This window comes from Cyprinus carpio, chromosome A23 (genome assembly GCF_018340385.1).
Source record: "Cyprinus carpio isolate SPL01 chromosome A23, ASM1834038v1, whole genome shotgun sequence".
NCBI lineage: Eukaryota > Metazoa > Chordata > Actinopteri > Cypriniformes > Cyprinidae > Cyprinus > Cyprinus carpio.
Genome location: NC_056594.1, coordinates 738,864 through 766,121, shown reverse-complemented (window position 1 = coordinate 766,121; position 27,258 = coordinate 738,864). Strand labels below are relative to the sequence as shown.

Here is a 27,258-nt window from a genome sequence, read left to right as displayed (position 1 = left end):
CCAGTGCATTATCATGGCTTGCAACATGAGGTGATGGTTGTGGATTTCAATGGCAGCAACAATGGAGCCTCAGTATTTCGGCACGGTATCTCGTGTGCATGTCAAAATGCCATCAATAAAATTGCACACTGGTTCATTGGTCCATCGGAATCACACTTCCTGCCCATACCCATAACCCCACGCTGTCCCACACCATGGGCCACTCGATCCACCACAACACTGACATCAGCAAAAAAACCGCTCACCCCACACGTACGCCATACGATGACTGTTTCTGCCATCTGGCCCTGTACAGTTGAAAACTGGGGGGGATTCATCCATGAAGGAGAGCACCTCTCCAACGTGCCAGACCCTGTACGCATCGCATGTGAGCATTTGCCCACTCAAGTCGGTTACGACGAGGAACTGCAGTCAGGATGGAGACCCCAATGAGACGCCACGTGCATGCAGATGAGTCTTCCCTGAGACGGTTTTCTGACAGTTTGTGCCGAAATTCTTTGGTTATGCAAACCGATTGTTGCAGCAGCTGTCTGGGTGGCTTGTCTCAGTATGATCTTGGAGGTGAAGATGCTGGATATGGAGGTCCTGGGCTGGTATGGTAACCACGTGGTCGGGCGGTGTGAGGCCAGTTGGATTTACTGCCAAATTCTTCTGAAATGCCTTTGGAGACGGCTTATGGTAGAGAATTATGATACATTCAGTTCACGGGAAACAGCTCTGATGGACATTCCTGCAGTCAGCATGCTCACCCAACTGCCACGCAGCCAACTCAAAACCTATGCAACATCTGTGGCATTGTGGCTGTATGATAAAATTGCAGGCATTTTTGAGTGGCCTTTATTGACCAGAAAGATGGCGCTAAGGCACACCTGTGCATAAAATCATGCTGTCTAATCACAGCATCTTGATATGTCACACACTGTGAGGTGAGATGGATTATCTGTCGGCAAGGAGAAGTGTCTGCACCCCCACACAGGCAGATTAGGGATTTGTGAATGATATTGGAGAGAACTAGGCCTTTTGTGTACATAGAAAAAGTAAAACCAATTTAGATCTTTGTGTTCAGGCTCATGAAAAAATGGGGGCAAAAAACAAAAGTGTTGCATTTATAATTTTGTTCATATATATATACAGTATATATATTATATTATAGTTGATTGGCTTTGCTTTATGTGAGTGTAACTGGAAGTATGACTAGGTAAAGAAGGACTGTAAATGCATCCAACTCTTTCTAGTTTAACATATTTGTGATATAGCAAATTAACAGCAGTTGCAATTTGCTATGTAATAATACATACTGCGCTAATATAGTGTTAGTCACATGTATCCAGATTGACAAAGTCGTGATTTCTCTCAGCTAGTATCTGGCGCCTGAGATCCGACGGAAAGAGCCTAAATGACCGCACGGTGGACTGGTGGTGTCTCGGAGCTGTGCTCTATTAGAGATGCTTTAACAGCTTAGTAGGTTTAGACCCATCGCACTGTATATATTTTAATCTTCCTGGCCCTAAAACTTAATGGGATATAATCAAACTGTGCACACAGCCACCGTTCTACAGCCGGGACGTCTCTGAGATGTACGACGGGATCCTTGCATAAAACCTCTGCCGCTGCCGCCGGGAAGTCGCAGGTCTGCGAGTCACTCTGCTCTAAACGGACTCCTGTGCAGAAAGACCAGCATCGCCGCCAAAGATAGGAGCCATTGCTGTATTTGTGAGTGACTCTCTGGAGGGGGTCTTTGTCATTGTTGTAACTGTTTATCGAGGCCAGGCGTTCACTGTTAATGTGTCAACTGTGGTGGTTTTGCAGTTGGAGATTTAAAAATCATGTGTTCTTTGCCCCCATTAACTGGGACGACCCTCTACCACAAGCGAAATCACTCCTCCAATAACCCAAATGTGGATAGGTTACAACAAACTCCCTCTGGCCTTTGGTCTTTATAGAGTACCAATACACAGAGTATAACTGTACATCTTACTTTATGTACACCCCCCATTCAGTTCTGTTTCACCTGACAGTGTTAGACTGAAGGTGATTTGTGTAATAAGACTTCTGGCTGCTGTGTTTCTCCAGAGAGGCCCAGCAGACCTTCAGCACATTGACCCAGAGTTCACCAGAGAGACGGTGCCCCAACTCTGTGGGCCGCACTCCAGATCCCACCCCCAGCCTGGCCACCAGCAGCTCCAACGCCTTCAAACGGCTTCTCATACATCTGGCTGGAGTAGGACAGCTTTCCTCTGAAGGCTGGGTCGTCGACCGAGGAAAGGCTTCTGTCACCCTTCAATGTCACTGAGCGCACGGGTGTTTCTGGATGCTTGAAAACACTGGGACTGTGTTGAGGGCAAACGCTGCGAAGGGGCGGAACCTAAGCTGGTCATGTGAGGGGTTTATAAGATGTTATTGATCATTTGGGCAGTCAATCATTTCTACAGTTTGCACAGGCATGTTCGTTGTGTTTAGACTAAAGGACATTGCGGTTATAGCGAGATTTGTTTGATTGCACCATTCTGGAATAGCCGATGTAGTTTGGCAAATGCGGTTAAAAGTCTAGATATTCTGATCTTGCTTGTCTTTTGGGTATTGTGGATCTGGCATAGCCTTATCTCTTGTCAGCACCCTCATCTAGACGTTCTTCTATATGATTATTGAAAAGCAGGAAAAATTACAACCTTTGCTTTTGTAAACCGTTTTGTGCCAAAAAACTTCATGTAATTGCAATGCTGCTCTGTTATGTAAAATGTCAGCAATGCAATCTTTTTTATATGTGATCCATTTGAAGATAATTTGGACTGTGCTTTATGAAATAATCTAGTATCATGCTCAGAAAGTCTTGCAGAAATGTGACAGTATAACCGAGAATATGTTTTGTGTGGGGGCAAAAAAAAAATAAACAAACTTCTTTAAACATTTGTCTCCTCAGGGCATAACCCAGGAGGTGGTGGCATTTAGGAAGCATATCCCTGGACGTATGCTGTTACATGTGGTCAGCTGCGTCACACCCACCGGATCTGTCTTCCCTGTTGTTGTATTTACTCTGAAATGAACGGAAACAGAGTATTAGCGGCTCTATTTCTTTTGCGCACAAAAGTTATTCTGGTAGCTTGACACCGTATACATTGCAGATGAACCACTCGACGTCACATGGATTATTTTAACAGCTCTCCTTGCTACGTTTTCTGGACTTGGGAACATGTCAGTTGCGTTGCTGTCTCGTAGGAGGGCCAGACGCTCTCAGATTCCATCAAAAAATATGCTCAATTTGTTGTTCTGAAGATTAATGAAGCTCTTAAGGTTTTAAAATGACTGAGGGTGGAAAATTAATGACAGAATTTAAATCTTGGGGTGAACTAACCCTTATAAGGGATCGTTCACCACCCAAACTGAAATACTTTCATTATGTACTTACCGCTCAAGCGTTCCACACGCTGTTTGTGCTTCTATCTGTTGAAGGCACAGCATATTTTATTAACTCAAACAGTCGATGGTCGCCCATGGATTTAACGGTATGCTGTCCCGGAAAATAAATTTGTGTTACTTGAGTAATGAAAGTCTTGTCTTTGACTAATGTGAGTCTTTCAAAATGTTTAGTTTCAGTGTGCTTAGCTTAGGATTTCATTTCAGTCATCTGTTAAAGAGCACAGCTGCTTGAAAGAGGAAGTGGCGGTATGTTGCATGTACTCTGTTTCATGTCTGCCTCTGTTAATGATCTTCCGCTGCTGTGTTTTGAACAGTAATGAGTGATCATGTCTTAGTAAAACCATACTTCATTCAATCGTCGCAACCACTTACCATGGCTCAGTGTTCTGCACCTGGCTTGGAGCTGTTTTTGTGGTATAAAAATCTATAGCAGGGATTCTGTGTGGCCGCTGCGAGTTTTTCACCAGTTAGGCTTGGAAAAGATTAATTTTTCATGAGCCGAAAAAAAAAGATACACGTCACACCTTCTGTTTATCAATTTGCACTGCTACCCATTTAGCTACTCGCATAAAACTTCAAGGGCATTGAGTTTGGCATAAAAATCCACCACTGGGCTCTGCACCCCTTTACTAAATTATTCATTACTTCCAGACTTATGGGCCCTCTAGAAGCTTGCGTTCTGCAAGTGAACATCGCTTGCTATTGTTCATCCCAAAGGAAGCACAAAGTCACTTATGTACGGACTTTTAAATTTAAATGTTCTCCCTCGCCTGGTGGAATGACGCATGCCGCAACTCAATCTGAGTCCTTAGCCATCTTCAAGAATCGCTTAAATAAACATCTCTTCTCATCTTTATTTGACCCTCTAACTTTAGCACTCCACTATTCTAATTCTTATTCTCAAAAAAGATTTAGCTTAGCTTTCTAATCTTTTTGTATTCTATCTATTTTCTTTTGCTATTTATTACTACAATTATAAAAAAAGGACCTCTAACAGGCACAGCTAGCTTCTATTAGTCTTTTCTATTCTATCTGTTTTTGGGGGGGGGGTTGTTATATATTATATTATTAAAAGCCCCTGGCTACTGTCCTGACGACGAAAATGGCGTAATGCTTACTTTTGCAGCGGACGGCCGAAGTATGCTTTGGCTTTTTTAAAGTGGCAGGATCTAATCTGTGCAGCCACATGTGGCATCAACATAAACCAGTCTGTGTGGAGCCAAATTCTTGCTGGTTGGTTAGGGGATCAAATACTTAAGTTCATTCACGTGAAGAAGCAAATCAATTTTCTAATCTTCATCCGTGCACCGGACTCCGTGGAAATGTGTTTTATTCTGATTCTTTGGTTGATATATCTGTCTCTGTTAAAATAAACCTACTCATAAAAAATTAGCAGACTCATTTCTTTTGTGTAAAGTGGATCAAGGCTTACAAATCAGCAGGGGATCAAATAAATATTTTCTCCACTGTATACAGTACTGGTGCAAAAGTCTTAGGTTTTTAGTATTTTCACCAACAAAAAAATTCAGAGTTTGTTTCTATCCTTTGCTGTAGTGTGTCAGTAGAATATCAGTTTACATTTCCAACATTGCTTTTTTCGGCATTAATTGTAATAATCATGTGAGATTTTTCAATGCACAAGGTTTTCTTATAACAAAACACAATGGATCCCTGCAAACAGGAGGGCCTTTATTCATCCCGCAAGAGTGGTGTGAGGGTCACGTTTATTATGAATGCTTGTGCATTTATTTGACGACTTGTGGACTGTTTTAACTGCAACCCCTGCTGACTGCAATGATAGAGCTTGGAGTAGCCAGGGCCAATTTTAATATGAACTTCCGACTGGATTCGTCTGAAAAGAAGAAAGTCATGTATACTCCTAGGATGCATCGGAGGGTGAGTAGTACACACAGTCTAATTTCAGTTTTGGGGGTGAAACTTACCCCTTTAATGAATATATAAATATAGTTTATTTTTCTTTTGAGGTATAATTTGACCAAAATGTAACATGTTCTTGATTAGGATTGCAAAGTGGCAGACAATTTACTGAAATTTTCTGGAAACTTCAGCGATTGGATACTTAATTTCGGGGAATTTTGTGGAACTATTCCTAGTTGGAAACTTACAGAAATTTATGGGAATGTAATGTGGAAGATTTTGGGCAAACTTATAGAAACTGTATCATATAGTGCAAACATTTTGTTTGGGTTGTTTGGTCTAAGCTGACCTGCATGCAAACAAAAACAAAATTAAAAAAATTATGTTTTGGGATTTTTTATGGAACCGTGTTTTTAGATATTTTTTTTCAGCATTCATTGATCATAAAATCTTCTTCAAACCGAACAATCCTCATGTTTTCACAAAAAACCCAAAAAAAAAAATTATAAATCTTTTGTGTACTAACACAATATGAATCTCTTACTATCACTTTTTGTCAATTTACACATCCTTGCTGAATAAAAATATGAATTTGTTCCAAAAAAAAAAAAACAAACAATTATTGACGCCAAACTTTTGACCAGCGGTAGTGTACGTGTTAAAAATCAATTTCTATTTGAAATAAATGCGTTCTTTTTTAATGTTTTATTCATCAAAACAATCCTGAAAAAAAATAAAAGTATCACAGGTTGTGAAAAAAAAGTGTTTCCTGCACGGATGATAAATCAAGGATCATCGTGACACTGAAAGACGGGTAATGATGACGGCTGGAAAATTCTACAATCACAGAAATACATTGGTTTTTCAAAATACATTATAAAACAGAAAACCATTACATTTAATAAAATTGTAATTACTGCTACACAATTTTAGCGCCCGTTTGTTCTGTACCTTGAACATGGATCGTATGTAATATTTATAGTCACGTAGGTTAAATATCTCACAAAGATGGATCACTGAAAGAAGGTATCTTCTGCATGTTAATGTAGGAATGAACAGTTCGGTAGGATTCCGTGGGCCTCACACTAGCCCTGCAAGGCAAGTGTGCTGTGTTGCATGTGATTGCGGACGTGTCGCGGGGAGAAAGAATTTTGTTTCAACTACGTCTAAAGTTCTCAAGTTTCTCTCTGCACAAATGCCCGTTTATTCCTGTTATCTTCCCATGGATAATTTTCCAGTCTCTAGCTAATTTTCTCACTCCTCTTCATAACAGGTTTCTTAGAGATTTCAACCTTGTATACAAAACATCGCTTGGGTGTTTCAAATGAAAATAGACTTTTTTTATTGTTGTGTGGTTTGTTTTAATTGGATAAAAAAAAAACGTTAGGATGAAAGTCTTTGGGTGTCGCTCTCTTGGGCAGGTTTGTGCAGGGATGATTTGGGAAGCTGATCCAGGCCTTCCTACCTGTGAGTGATCTAAATCTAAATGTGCATCATAAATATTGGTCGTTTATTAAGGTTGAACATTTGTTGTTGTATATATTTTATATTCTTGTAGTCTGTAATTGTGTTTGGAAGGATCGCTATGCAGGCCATGGACTGTAGAGACCGATTGCACGGTTGTATAGGACCCAGAGCATCATATAAGGGAAGCCATGAGCCAAAGAAAAAGACGATAAAAAGGGTGGCAGCATTGTTGATGTGGTTATTCATACTAGGGGGGGGGTTGAATGAGCACCCATACTCTGATGTTGTATTTTTTCAAAGATGGCGGACAGCCAGCAACTGTTTATTTAAAGAAATTTTAGTATGAGTCAATGAACTAGTTGGATCTAAAACTATCTTGACGTCTCATGCCTAAAGCTCATGATCAGCTGGTGACTTTGCTATGGTGACAAGAATTGGCGGCATCAAGTGGCAAGCTAACTAAATGGCGAAGGCGCATAACTAGTGCCGTGAGCGATGCCACAATCACCATCGACCCTTCTGTGATTAAAAAAGACCCCTGGTGGACAGAAGATCTCATGATCATAAATGGCCACTGTGTGTCTGAGATCTCACTGGTCCACCAGATTGCAAGGTTTCTCCCTGGAAAGAGTGAATTTAGCAGCTGTAAATAGACTTGTTTGTATTATTATACATAGTTATCTTTATTGTTCTCACCAGTGTTAAAACCGTGTTATAGTGTCAATTTATTTTTACTGGAGGCTCTATAAATTACATAGGGCGTTGATCTCATCAGGTTTTTCTTCTGAATGGTGAAAAAGGGGGTAAGTTTGGACAATTGGCTAAAGCAATCAGGCATTTGGTAATGTGTGGTAGATTCTAGTAATTCCATACAGAACGTCAATGGTGATCAACCTTAAAGCGTCACAAATGGAACAAGGGCAGCCCTATCTAAGATATGAGGAAGGTGATCTTGAGTCTCTGTCATGTCCCAAAAAGAACCGTCTCTTTTTCGCATCAAGTCATGAAACCGGTATTTTGTGTCTTCGTGTTGTGTAAAATATTCCTTTTTTTTTTTTTTTTTGGGGGGGGGGGGAGGAGGGGTTGGGGAAGGTCATAATAGATCTTGCTTGTAATTGGTTATAAGTTTAGAAATATAAAATGGTGTTTGCCTATCACTTGTCACTTTTAATGTTTGATTTTCAAATTGTTCCAGCAGTCAACGAGCACAGGGCTAGAGGGTTGCCATTGGCCCCACGGTGATATTGAGGACCTTCAGAAAAACTGCCTGGAAGACACCACGTTCCGCCACTCTAGCCCTGTTCAAGCTCAACCCTTCGCGACTTCCAGATGTCGCTTCTTGGCTGTGCCCGCCGCAGGGGGCATTAAAGCTTTTGTTGATTGATGTTTGGGCGCATCGCTTGCCGGAGCGAACATGTCTAGGTCGACTGAACTTCACCCGTAAGTGCTCTGGGCTTTCGTCACGTTCAGTGTCCCTCAGTTGGTCGCTAAAGCACCAGCGGCTCTCACAACGCAACGACCTAGCATTAGCGGCTCTATGAATAACTGTGGAGCGACACATCCAGCAGGCAGACGATAGGGATGGCCATCTAGGCTATGTGTCTTTCAGCTTTGAGTGCACGGGTTCCGTAAATGGTGATGTTATAGACCACCGAAGGCTGATGAGGATCTTGGGCTTCAGGGGAACTACGCAGCATGATCCTCGCTTTTGTCGAGAGTCTAGTATTCGTAGCCCTTGATGACGCTCTGGAAGCTTTCTTGCCCTATTGCATTCTGCCTTGCTGGCTCTTTAAGGGAAGGAAGCTTGAAGTTCACCCAGTTTACGGGCTAAATGTCCTTGGGAAGGAAGGGGGCTTCGAATGTCAGTGGTATTCTTAAGAGCGATGGTCATTTCGCCACTATAATAATTGTGTTAACTATACTCGGGCAATATTCATAGATGCAAAGAATAGCTATTGAGTGCATAGAGCAGCTACTAGCTATCGGTGTCTTTGGGTGACTACAAAAAATTCATGTATTCTGACACAAATAAGAAAGATGCCAGACGAAAGATGAGTTACTAGTGTTTTCTGGATGACGCAGTTTCGGCCATCGATGAATACTCTATAGGCCTGACGTTTGGATGCAGCATAACATTCCTGGATTATATTACAAGCGAGCTGACTGCTAGTGTGTAAGTGAATGATGCACTGAAGAAGTACCACGAGTTGTTGAGCGCGATAGCATTGCTTGAGATAGGGCAAAGAGTGGTGTTTATTTTTTTTTTTGCTCAGCCACCGTGTCAAGTGGCTTGATGTTCATTGCAACGAACTGGCAAGAAGCTACCACTGTCTGTTTCTGGTCTTGGCAGCGACATGCAGCTACGCCTGGAACTCCTTGGAACACATTTCAGCCTTTGTCCCTTGTCCACTCCTGCTATTCACCCTGCGTTGGTATCACTGCCAATAGAACACTTGAGACCAAGGCCGACCGGTTTCAGCCATCATTTGCTTCTCCAGGGCCCCTGGCCGCCTGGGCTCTCGCTCTTGGTCGCAGGGGCCTCCTTATTTGGCAAAGAGAATTTCTATCCGGGTGCTGGCTTCAGTATTATATCAGGGAGCCCTTGTACTGAAGGAGATGTTTTCTGTCGGGCACAGGCCTTCTGGAAAGACGCTACCCGCTTGCCTGCGACTAACAAAGGCATGTTGCTAGGCTAAATTATTGGCGGTTCCCCAGCATCTTCACAGGAGGATTTCAAAAGACTGTTTCCTCTAGCGATCCTGTACTCGTACGTGCGCGTTCAGTAGTACGTACACACGACGCGCGACGCAATTTCTGCTGTACTAAGAGTATATCTCGGAGAAAAGTATGTGGCTAAAAATGCGAATGGAAGAAATCCTGAGCAGATTTTTACTCTTTCAAAAGAACGTGGACATATATGCTGGATCGTCAAGTAAATGTCATAGGGTTTTTGTTTAGTTTGTTTAATATAAATCTAAAAACAGCCTCAATTAATCTTGAAACTGTCTTGATATTTTGAAGTTAATTTGGTCAAAAGTGAGTGGTGCCTGTGGTTTCCGCAAATGGTATGTTTTCACATCATGCTGAATAAGAGAATACTCTGCTTTAGACCTGCTAACAAACGACCTCAGAGGTATGGAAAAACCTCAGCGCTCTGGCCTTCTTCGTTGGTTTTATGTTCTTTGTGGAACCCACATGTAAACTTCTGTGAAACTTATTTTTATTATAATTAATATTATAGATTATTTTTACTATATGATATCATTACTTATGCATATTATAATTTTTTATTTTTATGGGGTGGAAGCATTATATATTTACATAATTTCAATTTAATGGCGGACGACTGGGACCATCAAAGCTCAAAAAAATGTCAATAAAAGCTATGCCTCTGATTATGGAATACTGATTAGGCTTCTCAGTGGCAGTAGCGCAGATGAATCATGTGGGCTTCAGGGTACAGTTTGCCTAATCAGAGAATTCTAAGCTACGCAGTCGCTTTTAAGGGACTCATACTGCAGTAGCAGGCTGCCTTACTCAGAATTCACAATTTTTGAGGTGTGACATTAAAATAAATAGCAAAAATAAATACATGGCAATAAAAACCACGAGTCCTTGCTCTATCCACAAATGAATTTCTGTTCTGGAAGAAAAATCTTTTTGTATTTGGTACGTTTTGGTTATACTGGTACATGTTCTTGTACCAGTGCAAATAAAGGCGTGATTTTTCATAAGACAGCCCTCGGACATGCGTTTGAACAAAAGTGCAAGGAGAAACAACCTAAAAAAAAACACATGCCAGTTTTTTAAATTGGAATGGTATCATTACAAACAATTACGAAAAACATGGTGGGGGGGGGGGCAAAAAACCCTGGGGGAGGGAAAGTCGGCTCTATTAAAATAGGTTATACACATTATCAGGAAACTATTTTTGTTTAATTATTACAGATATCCTTTAACAAATGAAATTTAGATCTGAATACCTTTTCTATTATATATTATTATAGTATGAAGGTTTTGAAAACTTGTTTCCTAAAAACAGGCATGACCACTCTTCACTGGATGAAGCTCTGTGGAAGACCTCTAAGCGGGTGCCCAAGGTCATGCTCCTTGGCTATTGAACAAAAAAGAAGAAGAAGTACGGCAACAACTTTCCTGAAGTCCTTTAAGGAGGGGCATAGTTCAAAACACACATTAGTCCGCTAAATAGTAAAAGGAAAGAGTTAAAGAAATTGAAATTAATTATGCAGTATGGGAATGGCGTTATTTTGCCAAAAGGAATGGACATGATTTGCAACCGATTGTCCCAATATTAAAAACCGGGGGCAAAATGGCGATATCCTAAAGTCGTATCGTCCAATGCTCTTACAGCTGTTTTATGTACAATAATGGAAAGTATGGTTCAGGGATAGATTAAGTATCTATGGCTTGAAAAACAATAATTCTTTGTTCTTCTGTATCCAAGTGGTTTTAGGAATGGGAAGATTCTACTACTGGACTCCACATACTATCGTGTTAGATTTAGATATTGAGAAGAGCTATATTGCAAATAAGGAAGTTGTTCATGGGTGTTTTTTTTTTTAGGACATTAAAAAGGCTTATGATACAGTATGGCAAAGAGGGCGCTATTGATAAAGTTGTATGTGAAATGCAGGGATCAGAGTTAGGATGCTTAAATTAGATTAATAAATTTTTGAAAGGAGCGTACCGATTCAAAGTGAAAGTAGAACGGGTCTCTGTCCAGTGAGGAAAATGTGTGGCAATGGAACCCCCGCTCAGGGAAGTGTTATTTAAATGTAGATTATTTAATCTTAATTTTTAGCACACGTTAAATCTAGGTTTCAGAATGGGCATTATTTGAGTACATGATGAGTGGCTGTTTGGAAAAGATGATGGGGCGGAACTTAATTCATATTTATAAACACTTACAACACCGAAATTAAATAAAGTAGCGGCTTTTCCGCAGAGGAATGGGGTTTTGGAATTTCAGTCTGGAAACATCTAAATATCTTGTGTTTGGTTTAAAGAAAAAAAACTTTTTAGATTAAGAGCTTTCAGTATTATATAATAGTTCTTATAGAAAGAGTTAAAATCATTAAGTTTTTTAGGAGTTTGGTTTGAGGAATAGAATGACTTGGACAAGAACACAAATAAAACAGTGAAAAATGTGGAGTAGGGTTATTAAATACTTTACTTTAAATGTGTTTGGTTGGACTGGATGGGGTGCACTTAAAGAGGTTGTTTTATGTATGATTTATAGGGTAATAGTTAGAGCTAATATTGATTACGGGTTGCCTGGTTTGATATAGATTAGCATCAGAATCTGTATTTAAAGAAATTGGAAGTAGTTCAAGCCCAAAGCATTGAGAATATGTGGAGAGGCAATTGATATAATACTCCACTTAATGCTTTGGTTAACTGAATATGGTAGAGACCACACTAGAGCACCGGGGAGGCAATTCACTTAGTAACCAACTTCAACGCGCCACTTACTAAAATAGTCAACATAGTGGCCCCCGTTTCTGGGGTTGCCAGCTCACACAGGTGTTCAGTCCGGAATAAGAGTGCAGATGAAATGGCTACGAAAGGCCTGTAATTACGAAGTGAAGTAGAGTTGGAGTTGGGACCGCACGGGTTGAGTGTTAAACAGTATATCCGACAATAATTATGGCAAAAAGAACGGAATGAAGGATATACAAGGCAGACATTTACTATTTCTGTTCAAGCCAACAGTAGGGCATTCTGTGATTAGAAGGTTTAGGATAACAAGATAGTGTCGTTTTTCCCTAGACTAAGGTGGGGTGCCCTTGTGCGCTGAAACTTTGGGTAAGCAAGGACTGGAAAACATGCCAGATGGCAGATGTAGATTGGACTGAATCAGAAGAACCTGAGGCGTGGAGTGATAATGGAGTGTTATCGATTCATCCACGCAAGCCTAAGACTCCTCACATGGTTTTTCACGTTATTCGAATGTGTAGTCACACAATGTTTCTGTATAAAATTTTATCCCTAGCACAAAAAGGATTATGAGTCTACGAAACGTCGTTATCAATTTTTTGGCACACGACCTGGACTTTTTTACGCAGGGCTTTAAAGGTTAAAGCGTGGGAGTCTCCAGATAACGCATTGAGGGAGGGCCAGTAATACGTCCCAGTTAGGAGTGATGCGTATAAAAGTCCTCCGCGCAAATGTTTATGAGAAGGCAGACGAAATAAGAACTTTTTCAGAGCCCGTCTACGGAGAGCCTTCCCACACTCTCTATTAAGTCCTATTGGTACACCGAATTTTGGTTTTGCAGCTCCCACCAGAGTTCCACTGGGGGCGATCGGCCATGAGTGCCAAATGAATGGGAGTCTATGGGGCCTAGACGGCTAAATTTGTCCCTTTCACCCGATGTGCCGTTGAGAACATCTCAGATCTGATGTGTGGGTTTTGGGGGCAAGTTCAACATGGGTTTATGAGTTCGAACCAAGTTGAATGAAACGAGTACTTATGTCCTTTCGATTTGTCTTACAGGGTTGAGTTGGTTGTTGGCCACATAAACACGCTAGCATTCTGCTAATGACGTATAACGTATGACGTCCATTGACAATTTGAAAAATACTTTTTAAAGCAAATAAGTGACTCTAAAAACATCTACCACCCGAGCAATGTGTAATTTCTTTGCATCTCCTTTCGAATACAACATGTCAAACTTACTATCGACAACAAAAATTATAGTGCCTGAAAAAAATGTGGATCTTTGTGAGGGGTATACACCGCCATTGACCCTCCATTTCATTCTCTGCACTCGTTCCTGTGAGCGTCCCTCATATGGAAATCAGAGTGGAGACTGCATACCCAAAGAACAGTCAGAAGGGCCGGAAGTGGTATTGAGGAGTGAAACTTTTCGCCATATTCGACAATCTCTGACTTTTTTTTTTTTTTGTAAAAAAAATCAGGAGAAGAACTCTTCCTGGAAGAGGAAATGTCGGCTTTCCGGGCGTGACGTCATGAGCCGGTAAAGCATGGGCTGCCGCCACGATACTAGGCCCAAAGTTGAGCCTGCTGGTTCATCTGCTTATTTTCAGCTGTTGTTTTTAACTATCTGGATGCGAACTGTACTCTGGCCAAACCTCGGACAGACACCTGGGTGGCGATCATACGGAGGACGCTGGAAATACCTTGACGTTTATTAATCTGGTAGGTAGCTAGTTCTCAGCCAATGTCACTCCCTGTCAGTCAGGACTACGCGTGTCACCTGCCCGTGTTGTTTTCTGTTGCAGGTGTCCCGCACGCGCTGTTTTTCTGGGCTGTGTTGTGCTGGCGGGACGCGGTTGCACAGCAGCGCTGTCATCTGTCAAACAGAGTGCGCAGCGCGGGCGCTCCTTCTGCTCCCTGCACCAGAGCCAGAGACATTCATACTTCACAACTGCTCTGGCGTTTCCCGTCGGGACTGTGAGGTAACTCAACCACCTACAGACACGCGCGCGGACTGTTGGCTGATGAGTACAGGTCATGGTTTTCGATGTCGTATGAGCGGCATGAAAATGTCGAGGAACTTACAATAGCCACTAAAAATATTATCTTTTAGAAACTTAATACACACTTACAGGGCTCCAGGTCAGTCATTTCTTCCCACACTGGTCGCTTTAATCTGTTGGTTTACACTTACACATGATTTGATCGGGTATTTTTTTTTTTGTATGGGGGTGCTACAGAATGGGATTAATCACTGCATTGCTGATGAACTTTTAGCAGTCTAGTTTTGGCAGTTATATGGGAAAACGAAAGTGGCTAACATTGAAACCCCGGTATAGTATTATTTGTGATTGGTTTTGTGAAGGTGAGTTCCTTTTGCTCTGTTATAAGTCGCTTGCATGCTCGCGATCATTGTCACGGTTTAAGAGACAAAAGTATAACTGTTTTGCTTCCTTTCATCTACTTCACCTTTCACTTTTTAAGAATAAAAGGAACAAAAGATGGATTCATTGTTATTCTAAATTAAAAGGCACAACAACAATAAAAACCGTAAGATACAATGACATTGTAACATAAACGAATGAGGCATGGCATACATCACATGCTGTATTATATACAGAGTAATAAATTACAGAACATTTAGCAAACACTGAGGAAATCTAAATATAAAAAAATCATGAAATAAAATAAAAGAGAGCCTCCAGTGTAACGTGAGGTAACAGCAGCAAAGATAACAAGCTTTTCAAAACATGAAAACCAAAAAAGAAAAGTATAAAATATCCAAACTTGCTGTCGGTGTTTTTTTTTCCCCAAGAACACCAACATGTTTCACCTTCTCTGGGTTAAGAAGCGGTCTTTTACTTCACTACTTTAGCTTTTAGCTTGAAGCCCATCCCTCGTTTCCGCTCAGTACTGCAGATGCATCTGTCTGGTGTTCGTCTGGAGCCCTGACTGAACTCTTCACTAACAGCCCGGCAGAGACTCTCTCTCACCCTCTCTCTACGCTCGTGATGTTTCAACCTTTGTGATGGGTCTTCTGTAGAACACCACAAGAGCTTCTAAGAACACCTCGGTCTGCTCTCTGTTAATACAGTTAAAGTCAATAAGAACTGGGGCTGTCCAGCTCCAATAATGACAGCACAAAAGTCTGTTTTTACTTATCATCTGACGTGTGTGCTGTATTTCATATGTCTCATGCAGTCATAGCTGTAGCTGTATTAGCCTAAAAGTTTAAGTTCTCTTTCACATTTTTTTTTATGTGTCTAGGTATATTTTCTTTGAGTAAAACTACAGGTTTTATTATTGGTAATTGATTTAATTATGCTACATAATTCTTTTGACATATTGCTTGATTTTTTGAGCATGACTGTCCGAATGATGTCACAGTATTTTGGAAAGACTAAATATACTGTTAATATCCACAATAGATTGCTAAAATAATTATTATAGTATTTATGATAGTTGTGAAACTTTTTTTTAGGCTTTATATATTTCCCATGTATTCTTATTTTGTATTGAGGTACAGTTTTTTGTAATTTTGAAAGTGGTTTTATAGTGTGTGACTGGACTGATCGCAATAACATGGACATTCATTCACTTTTTCCATCAGGTTTTTTAGGTTCAGATTTATCTGAATGTATAAGACGGGATGTGAATGTATAAAACTATTAATAGATTGATATCAGGCTCATTGATTAACTGATAACTTTGCCTGTTCAACAAAAGGTGTTTGTTTGATGCTAATGCTGTTGTCTTTTATTATTACTTTTTTTTTTTATGTGAATATATATATGTTTGTATGTGTGTGTGTGTGTGTGTGTGTGTGTGTGTGTGTGTGTAAAATAAGTGTCAGCTTCAATAATTTTGTGTATTATTTTATTCGGACCATGGACAGCCTGCTCTCTTGATATTGGTATCATCAGTGGTTATTAAAAACCTTTATTGGTCGACTACTAATGTGAACTTTGAATTTCGTGATGTGATCTTCTTGCCTGCAGTTTGTGTTTCGTTTCTTTCTGGACTCTCTAACCACTTATGACAGAGAGCTGGTGTACCCAAAAATGTTAGACGAGATCATTCCCATCTGGCTGAATCATGCAATGGTGAGTGCATTATTTAATAGTTAATGTACTGCTGTGTTGACGGAGCTCTGTGACCGGCGTGCGCAGCATTAATCCAGGTGTCTGGTGTAATGCAGGATGTGCAGGTAGTTGAGGTTTTGTGTTTTCCCCAGCACACAGTGATCATTGCCGCTGCTGCTGCTGCAGATGTTCCTTCAGAATCACAGATATCCCAGTCGCACAAAGGGGATCTTCAGTCTGGCTTTATTTGGCTGTGCCCTGTATCTGTCATGGTAAGCTTGTTCTGCTTGCATGGATCACACAGATCTACAACTCTGTGACTCTCGTTTAGTTTTTTCTGTCTGTGTTACATGCGTCTGTCTCCTCATTAGGGTGTTGTGGGTGCACCATGCGTCAGGGATCTGGGTGTATCTATCATGGCTCAGCCCCCACTTTTTGCCTGACCAATCCCGTGGGATTGTGTGTTTTCTTCGGAGGCGCGTCGCTCAGCATGGCTCCTCTTTACCTGTTAGGAGAGAAGCTCAGCCTCATGATGTGGAGCAGCACAGGTGAGAAACCTGACCAAATGGGCAGTAGATTGAACTATTTTTTTTAACTCTTTCCCTGCCAGCATTTTAAAAATAAATAAATTGCCGCAATGTTCCCTCTAATTTGTTTTTCTTCCTGATAGTACAGCGCGCACACACACACACACACACACACACACACACATTACAGCGCGCACACACACACACACACACACACACACACACACACACAAAAGTGTACAACCTTTTAACGTTAATGTGCTATTTATATTTAATTTGACCCTTGATGTAAATAATGCACATTTTAGGATACCTGAGATTTTTTTACAGTGCTGTATTACCAAAAAATTTATAAAAAATCATTTTTTGTAAAATTAGATTGAAAAACAGTTAAATTCTTTTTAATAATAGAATATCATATTATGTATTTTTAATATAATATAACATGAAAAATGAAGCTGATATTGCCTCATGAATACCCTTTTTGAGGTCAATTGTTTATTAGATTTATAATATAATATAAAAAAACAAATTGAAGCATTTAAAATCTGAGATCTGTAAGCTAAATATTTTCAAAGAACGTGAACGTGAATTCTTATATAGTTATCTGAGTAGAGTTTAGAGTAGTAGAGTTTGTACACTACTTCAGCTGCTCTTCTTTCAAACATGATGACGTTTTCTTTCACATGTCATCACATTTGTGTTGGCTCTCATGTTGAGTTGATTCATCCTCAACTGTTAAATTATTTATTTTTACAGCGACTCATTTGGCGCTTACAGACTGTACAAAAACATGGACGTAGTGTCCGTGACGTCACGCGTGGGTTTTGAAGCCCAAAGTGGGCGGAGCTGGCTGTCACCATCTTGGCTGCGCATCACTCCAGGATAATCGAAAATGGGCAAAGAGGCGGGACGTGGGTGGAGCTGTTGCTGAATCCTAGCTCAACTGTGGTGACACCAGCAACAATCCACCTGTCACAAGGCAAGTGGCCACGCCCTTTAATTATGCCGAACTTTAAGACTTAATATAATTTAAACAGATGAGTTTATAAAACACATTCACCCCCCTCACAGTTGTCATGAAGGGTAAAATAGCTATATAGACCAAAAACAACTTTTTTTTCCATTAACAAAAAAACAACAACATTTTGCACAAAAATGTACGCAAATTTCGAATGCCTCTAAATTATCGAAATGATCAGAACACAATCTTCTACATGCCTTCGTCTCTTTGCAGTCAAATCTGATTTTTTGATCAAGTAAAGGTCAGAATAATTTGCAGTCAAATCTGATTTTTTGATCAAGTAAAGGTCAGAATAATATTTACTGTGATATCTTTACTTATTTTTAAAAGTAAACAAAAGTATACCTTAGATTGTTAGTAATGTTTCAAGATGAACACTTACTGGACTGAAGCAACTTTTTACTCCGGTTGGGCCTCTGAATAAAAATTGTGTTTTTCTTTCATCCTTGAGTATGAGCTTCATATTCACCTGTATCATAATATATAGCTATACAAGCTGATGTAGCAAATATAAACACTCAACAAAAAATATACACATGCCAGACTTTTTTAAATTTCTTTTTCTTTTTCTGTCTATATGAACTTCGTTTCCTGTCCATTTCAAATCACAAAGTTCAACCTCAGAGTGTGGGAGGTTGTCTCTTAATATTATGATCCATACTGACTGTGATTTTTCTCTATAAGGGAATCAGAAGAAAGAAAAAGAAGTAGATGTCTACTGGAATCCACATTAACCGTGTGGAGCTCAAAACCAGCCAAACAACACTTTACAGAGCACAAAGCAACAGCTTCAGTAGCAGTACTTGTATTTTATACAAGAGGGGCGTGATTCGCCCCAGCATCATACAGTACACATGAAATGTGTTTACGCTAATCGTGCTGATATTTTTATTCTGTTATTTGTTTTCTCTCTTTGACCTATTTTTGTGATTCTAAGTTAAAATGCTGTATTTTTAAAAAAATTTTCATTATTTTAGAATTGTGTAATTCCAGACAACTAATTTTCGCCAGAATGCTGCTGTTCATTAATTAAGGGACCGTTAGTACTGAGCACTTTCCCCTTCTCAGATTCATGATCTTTATTTAAAAACAAGTCTGAGCTGGTGAGCAGTTTCCAATGGCAGTTAGTGTCACGCTGTGTAAAAATGTGTCACAAGATTGTGTCCGAGGGCTTTCTGAATGACACACTTCAACCTGTGTGAACTCTGGTAATCTCACCAGTGAAGCCCTTAATGTGATTTTCCGGCTTTGCCCAGAGTTTGATGATGGACTTTATTGGAAACAAGTAAAACCCAAGTAATCTGTGACCTTGCTGTAACGCACGTTTAATTCACATCCAGAGAGATGGCTCTGCATGCATTCTTCACTGACCCTTTCAATGAAGGTTTCATCAAATAAGACTATATTTCATGAAATCTGAAATTTTTTAATAAATTATATTGTCAGCTTGTTGACAGTATTAAGCAGAATAGAGTGCTTCATTGCCATTTATGGTGTGTTTCCTTTCATTTTAATATGTGTGTAAAACAAATGTTACGAACAGTGGATGAATCTGTTCGCTGGTGATTACAGGGTGACTGTAGATGATTCCTGCACTCATACAGTAGATTATGGCACCTTGTATATGGAAAATATGGTGATGCACTGACATTTACAAACTGTCATCAGTGACACTTAAGAGGGCCAAACAGGTTTCTGTTAGTACAGTTATGTAATTATTACTAATGGTCATCTATCCTATGTCCTTTATTCATAAACAATAAAATCTCTGTTCTTTAATTCATTTAAGGTGGCTTACTGTCTTTTGTCTTCCAGCATATGTATTGTCATCGTAAATGAGTCTGACTCTGATGCTGCATGGAGAAATGGAGGAGCAGTGCGTCAGCTGTTTGTTAACACTTCCTACTTAGGAGGGGACTCTCCTTTAATCAGATTGGATGTAAGTCCCATCAGTTTGCAAAGCTTTGAGAACGTCACCTCACTGTCATTTTCAAGTTACTGGCTTAGTAGGCGCTGCACTGGCCTTTTTGATGGGCGTGAATTAACCAGCCGCTTATGAACGTATGGACCTGAAGCAATAAAAAATAGAGCTGAAAGGACTAGAATGCAGCGCAGAGCTCTGTGGCTGACGATGCTGTCCGCTCTGAGGTCAGCGGTCAGGCAGAAATAGGCTACTTCAGGAGTACGTGGATTAGATGGTAAATCTTGAGGTGGAGTCCTGAAATAGCTGCTTTACTCTTTTGGCTTGATGTGAGACACTAGAACAGCAGTATTAACTCTACCTTCAGTCAGACACTCAGCCGTTTGAAAATGACCAGGATGTACAGCCGATCTGGATGGGTCCATGAGCTTTGCACACCCGTGAGGAAGCTTGTGCATCTAAAGGAAGACCAAAATAACATGATATATTGACACAATTGATCAAATCAGCTGAGGATTCAATGGACCCTCGAAGAGAAAGTACAGTTGATTTTCTCTAGCTGTGTTTGTGGTGTAGTAATAATCACACATCTCTAGAATCAATGGTGAGTAAAGAAATTAACACGATGGTTGGCAACAAGACTTTTAAATGGATGTCTGAGACAGATGTCTTTGAAGTAGTAAATTCAATATGTACAAAGTGAAATAATGGTGAATTAATGAAAAATGCAAACATCTTTTGTATGAAGACGAGTTATATCCTTGATTTGAGAAGCTTTGACATAGCTGGAGCTCCATGGGTGTCAAAACCAAAACTCTTTTGCATAAAGAACTGAAACTGACTTTTTGTGCATTTTGACATTGTGACAATTAAGCACACATACCATCCAATATTGCTAGTTACTGTATCGCCTCTGGATGTTTAACTTTTGAGGGGGAAACCTTAAAGGTATATTGATGAAGCTGTGTTATATACTGTTTTGCATTAATAAGAACTAGGGAGAAAGACTGTACTTGTACTCATCACAAAATTAAGCAGCAGTGCAATCTGTTTTCAACATTGATTATAATAAAGAACACTGTTTCTTAAGCTCACTGAAGAATGGAGTAACGATGCAGGAAAATTCAGTTTTTTTTTTTTTTGTTTGTGTACTGTATTTCCAATCAAATAAATGCAGCTTCATTCGGTGAGCATTAGTGACATCTTAAACTAATATATCCCTCCTATATATATATATTATATTTTAAATATCACATGATATTAATCTTACGCTGACAACCCACCACTTTGCGCTTTTCCCCCCTTTGACATCTGTAGTGCTAACTTTCTTGCAATTTATCATGTGCCCAAACAGATATTACCATGGAGGAAGGAGTATCATGGACTTTGGTAAGGAAATGGCAAACAAACAACATGAATAACTTGATGTAATTAGTCAAATAAATACACAATCAGAATGAATGTTTTGTCCTTTTGGGGCCATTTTTAAAGAACCTTTTCGAGTTCCTAATGTACTCCGTAAACAGCAAACACGGGAATTTCCATGTATACTTGAGATCTATATTGCAGCAGAACTGAGCCAGTCTCATTAATTGGCGAAAGGTTTTGCTCAACAACTGAGCAGATTCTTAAAGGAATTCATAAGACAGTAAAGCACAGTCCCCTTCTGTAAGAGCCAGTGATCACTCTGCTGATTTTCTAAATAGATGATATCGGTTTGTTTTTTAAAAGTGACGGGTTCCAGGGTCCCCAGAGCAAAATACACAATGGTTCGAGAGTCGCTGTGTTATTGTGATCCCGCTACCGATATGCAGTGCTCTCATGGGATGTGGTGGGCAGAACTGCAAGTACGAGGATACTTCACACTGGAGTGAAGACCGACACAGGCCATCAGAGGAATCTACTCGTCTTGGTACACTGCGTGCACTCAACACCTGTTTACTTAAAACATGGCCTTTACGCAAATAAGGTTTTTCGCCTTTGGCCAGTCTTATGAACCGGAAGCTTCTCTGTATTTAGTGTTCTCCAGCACATCAACATGTCATGTTCATTGTTCTTGTATCAGAGTTACAAAAATAAAGAGTTTCTGGGGGATCCCTAAAATGTTTCCTCTTTAGAAAGTCAACCGATCATCAAAGGCTTGGCTTTTATTTGATTTTACATACCAAAAAAAATACAAAAACAATCAATAAATCCACAGCATGTATGAATGGATTATTCCAACTCATGGTTCCTTCCTCATGGTTTCTTTTTTAGGATCACTGATAATCTGCTGGCTATGGCCGCCCTCCACCAAAATCAGTTGAAAAATTTGACGTAATAGCACCAGTTTTTGAGGTAACAACTGATGACAGAGCAGAAATGTGGGCCTTTAGAAAAACTGGTTCTGCAGTAGGTGTTTGGTACACTCTTATGATTAGCGCATGTTTTGGTTGCGTGTTAAGATGTGGTTTGAGGACCCTTATTATACCTCCATTTGCCCTGGCGGACACCCTGCCAGCTGTGGAAAACCGCTGGATCCCCACGAGTGGCTTTATCGTACCGACCCGGAGACATTCATGGAGGCTGGGCTAGTGAGTGACTTTTTTTGTTACATTGCTTCTGCCAAACTTTTCTAGATTTCAAATGCAGGTGTTCTGGAGTGATTGGGTGACATTACGGAAGCTAAAGCCGCTAAGCTAAGTTTTTACACCCATATAGTAAAAACATCAGCGTGTGTTGGTCTTATATTTTCAGTTTGGTAAGGTACTCTTCGCCATACTTGATGTTCTGGTAATTTCTACAACCTTTAGCTGGAACATTGACTTATGGTTGTGGCGTTCTCTGCAAAACATCGGGGGAACCTGTCATGGTGAAAGTCATTTCTTTTGCCATCCAAGAGGGCAAATGCATGGGCACTGCCTAGCAGGGTTGGCAGAAAACAGGTACAGTTCTGTGTTGGTTGACTTAAACGTCCAGTATATATCTAAATTGAAGAAAAATACATCACTTTTGGGTGATGTGGTTAGAGGTGTGCTGGTTCAATTCCCTTCACAAGTAGCCATGAGCTACTATGATTGTTGTCTTTGAGCAGCACACTTACTACCCCACGGTACTCCAGATGGATGGTTGTCAGTTATTATGCAGCCGTAAGTTACTTAGTTAAAAGCATCTGCGTACGCACCTCAAAGGCCAGGGAGCTAAAGTGGACTAAAAATGTTTTTTTTTTTTTGTTTCGGTGTAGAAGGTAGTCAACGCCCTACGGAAAGCACTCTCAGTGTGGACACCCGGCTCATGGTCCTTTCCATTACACAGATCATTTAGACGAAGCGGTTACATAAACGACAATACAGTTTTGTCAATTCCTAACAGCATTGTGAGACAGACCCATGACTATGGGTTAGGGTCGAGGGCTGGATTAAAAAGCACGTGCCCCAGGCCACTAGAAGCAGTGGGGGGCCCATCTCGCCAGCGTACCAACCGCCCCAGTCAGTCGTTGACCAGGGGCACTTCCCGCATACATAATGCCGCCTTGACAATGCACCATACTCTATTGTTCAGGCTCCAGGACAGGCTGTCCTGATCCCTGTCTCTCCCTGAACGTTCCTCTCACATCCGATTGTAAACAAGCCCTAATAAGATACTCCTGTACGTAAAAGCCATGGCTTGCACCCTAATGCCACATTTCCACCGATGTACGCTTTTTGGGAACTAACTCTTTTACGTGTTGTATGTAGTAGGTTGTGGTGCTGCCTGTTCTAGTTCTTGTCACACATCTCTGATTTAATAGAGGACAAGCCATTCGTAGTTCCGGCACTATGCAAACGGACCCCCCGCCAGCAGAGTGTACCAGCACAGTGGTCAGGACCGTTTGCCCAGGTTCGGTCGCTCCTGGTGAAAGTGTTGCAACGCGCGCCTAGCGCGCAACCTGTTCTCTTTCACACGACTTGGTATGCCAGAAAAATACGCACGGATACGCAGGTCGGAAGTTGAGGTACTGCCACACGTCGTTCCCTCTCATCGTGCAGACTATTACTGTACATCGCAGCGAATAGTCCAGGTTATCGAGGATGGGATTGTCGAGGTTCCTGACGTCATCCCTGTGGCAGAAAGACAACGTTTAATGACGCATCAGGGTACCCAGTTAAACAGAGAGATTTGGGAAATGGGCTGGCTTGATCAGTCCCGTTCTTCCAGGTATGACCCAGAGACAATAGATGGCAACACATCAATCCTTTTTACTATGTCCGTTAGAGCCTCAGCTACAGTGAGTCTGACCTCCAGAGTGTTCGCCGCGTCTTTAAAACATCTTGGATAACCTTCTTGGGGTTTTCGCCAGAATCCATCAACTCCCATCAATGAGCAGCTGGGAGCTTGTCAACTGTGTTCCCCGCAACTATGTCACTCCTTCTGGGGGGCTTGTAAGGACAATTCCCATCTTTCTGCTCAACCAGAAACTTTATGGGAGCTGAAAAACTTAGGGACCAGACAGAAGGGATCTCATCAATGCTTCAAAACACAGGAGGCAGTCGAGTCCTGCAGCGAAGCCAATCTTTAGGCATTTCAGATGAGAAAAGCAAGCACCCACAAGCGACATCACCCGAATACTGTCCTACTGGAGGAAAGACTGCAAGCAAAGTTCTGACCCTGACGAGGACCTTCAACTCAATGAAAAAGGAGCATTCGGAGGTGCCTTCATCACTGTCCAGTCCGAGCTGTCTCTGGAGTCACGTCGCCTCTGGTGGCTCAGTCCCTTGCGGTAGACCTCGAGAAGGATGGAGAGAAGGAGCAAATTCAGAAGGTGTCTACTTGGCAGGTAGATGCATGTACTGATTTACTAAGACAGCTGTGCAGAAACTGCAGAGTTTAGTCCAACACATACTGTTATACCATGGTAGTTTTCAAAATAAGCTGAAGGACTTGATTAGCAGGATCAGGGATGTGGGAGTTCTGCAACCCCTTTACTAAGAGGATTAAAGCTAAGGACAGGGCATCGGCAACTACTGTGCCTGGATAGCCACAGTTTTGCAGGGTTGACTTCAAATCCCTAATCAAAACAGACCTGAAGAAATCCAACCAAACTGTTAAGGAGCTTGCTTAAAAAAATAATAGGACCGAAGCTGGGCCCATCCCTGGTTTTTTGTAGGATTTGTTTGAGGAGCAGAGGTGTGTGATTAGGGGTCTTTTTCAGAACTTGCACACCTCCAGGCAAGAGAGTCCATCTTTAGCAGGATGAGTTCTGTGGCTGCATAGTTTTTTGGATACCTGCTCCCAGTGATCTACTTTATATACTTTACTCTATCAGATTTGAAGAGTTGATCTGTGGTCTTTTGTGACCTGAATCAAGGTTTTGATGTATGGTCTCAGACAAGACTGCAGACTATTTCCATTGCACTTCAGGACACGATTACAAAGTTGCCACTGTATCTTCACTGTTTAGAGAGTTTGCATGGCTGAAAGATCTTTTTTTTTGTTCTTAGTTCATTGTGTTAAATATAGTTTAAATGAGTTTCAAAGAAACAGTTGGAAAGAACATGTTTATTTAATCTGACCAATCAGCAACTGAAGAGGGGCATAGGTAAGGCGCTGCTTATCTCCTGTGTTGGGAGTCATATGACAGTTCTCTCCGGTATCCCTACGCTATGTCATCTTCACCTCCTACCCGGTATAAAACCAGTCCAGTCAGTCCTGGGGGGTACTTCAGGGCTCGGCCCCGACTCCGAAACTCAACAGCAAGCCAAAAATTCTTCATTAAAGAGTTACATAAACATGTGAACTTGTGAAATGTCACTATTAAATCAGCATATTCTCTGTTTCAGTGCATTAAAATTCCTAGCATGGTTGTTGAACCAACAGGTCAGGGGTTTATGTGGGTCTTCTGTTGACAAACACTGCATCCAAGTACTTACAATGAGTTTTAGCATGTATAGTCTTATTCTGCCTTCCTCCAATTCATCCTCATAGTGTCACTGAAGACAGGCAGCTCTGCATGATGGACCTAAATTGACACCTATCGGTAAGCCCTGCCCCCCCCTTAGTTACTGTCGCTCACTCGGACAAACAAACAGAGTTGCTAACTGTCTCACAATGACAGCTGTCAGTGTGAAACCTTGTCCCAAGATGTTTTTGATCAATTCTGCTAGAGCACTGGTCAAGGACCCATTCAAGTGGGACTTAAATATGACATGGAGGGATATATAACAGATTTAAAATAAATATGGTGGGGTAACAAAGATTAATTTGGAAGTAGTGAGGGGTTTACCGATCACAGTGCAAGCTGGAGAAGCCTCATGTTACGTTGGTCACGATCACAGATGACAGCATCCCAGGATTCACGTACCACAGATGACATTAATGTTCTGCTTGAGCAGATGAAAATTGTAGCTTAATGAGAGTGACAACCAGAAAATTAAAGTTTTATCTTCATTGGGATTGGGGGGTGAATGCTTAGGGACATTTAGTTCTGTTTTGTTTGGGTTTAGGAAATAGAAAAAAAAAAATTCCATTGCCCATCCTCTCAGGATACCTGGAATCACTGTTCCAATCAGGCACATCGTTTTGCCATTTTTGTAGCATAAAACACCACCATCAAACTGAACTCCAGATCTTCCAGTGTTTCTCCCTGGTGCTGAAACCTACAGATGTCTGAGTTCCGCTTCCCCGTGTGCAGCTGATACTCGACTGCCATTGGCTCTTCTGCGTTCGATGGGAGGGGCTTACCGATGGGTCAATTGTTGTCCTTTCTGGCTAGCAATCTGGCTATCTCTTCACATCATATAGAAAAATATGGCCCTAACTTTCTGAATGTAAGATTTGTAAATTTGTTCATTTTTCTCCGCAGGCAGATCTTAATCGTCAAGGTGCGTGGGAGCGACTGTGTTTGGAAAAAGACCCATTTATTCTGTCTGGAACATGTGGTCCTGGCTGGAGCAGCTCAAAGAGCCAATCATCTCAGCTCATGATGTTCACACACTAACAGAGAACAGCCAGGACCCCCAAACTGTGCTCAATTGCCTAGATAGGGTAAGATTGAAATATCAGATCTGTTCTTTTAAACTTTATTAACTTTAGATTAGTATGGTTCAACATGACTAACAAGACACATTTCATGCGTACATTTTAATTTTGTTCCAGATGTGAATCCATTCTTATTACCATCTTCAGGCTTCAAGAGAAAACAGTGATGTGTATTCTGGACTGCTTTGCTCATGTATTAACAATACCCGAGGAAGTTGAGAGCACTTTCCTGGAGCGCGAGCAACCAAAGCTTTCACAAAGGTACTGTGTCATTCGGAGATGTTCTGAAATGGTCACATGCATACTTTTATTTACTTTGGTGCTCTCTTTTAGATGAAAAAACAGAGATGGTGGGAAGAGTGTCCACAAACATCATGAACGGGATCTTGAAGATTGTTCTGCATCATTTGAGGTCGGCTGCCATGAACGAGTTTGAGGTCTAACCACATGTGACAGTAACTAGCTGAACATCTTTATTACAAAGAG

General features: G+C 40.9%; 2 pseudogenes; both read left to right on the top strand.

Annotated features, from left to right (window-relative positions):
- The first annotated feature begins 3,790 nt into the window (after positions 1-3,790).
- LOC122135206 lies at positions 3,791-18,589 on the top strand (annotated as a pseudogene).
- A 2,566-nt stretch (positions 18,590-21,155) lies between these two features.
- On the top strand, positions 21,156-27,215 carry LOC109090264 (annotated as a pseudogene).
- The last annotated feature ends 43 nt before the right edge of the window (positions 27,216-27,258 follow it).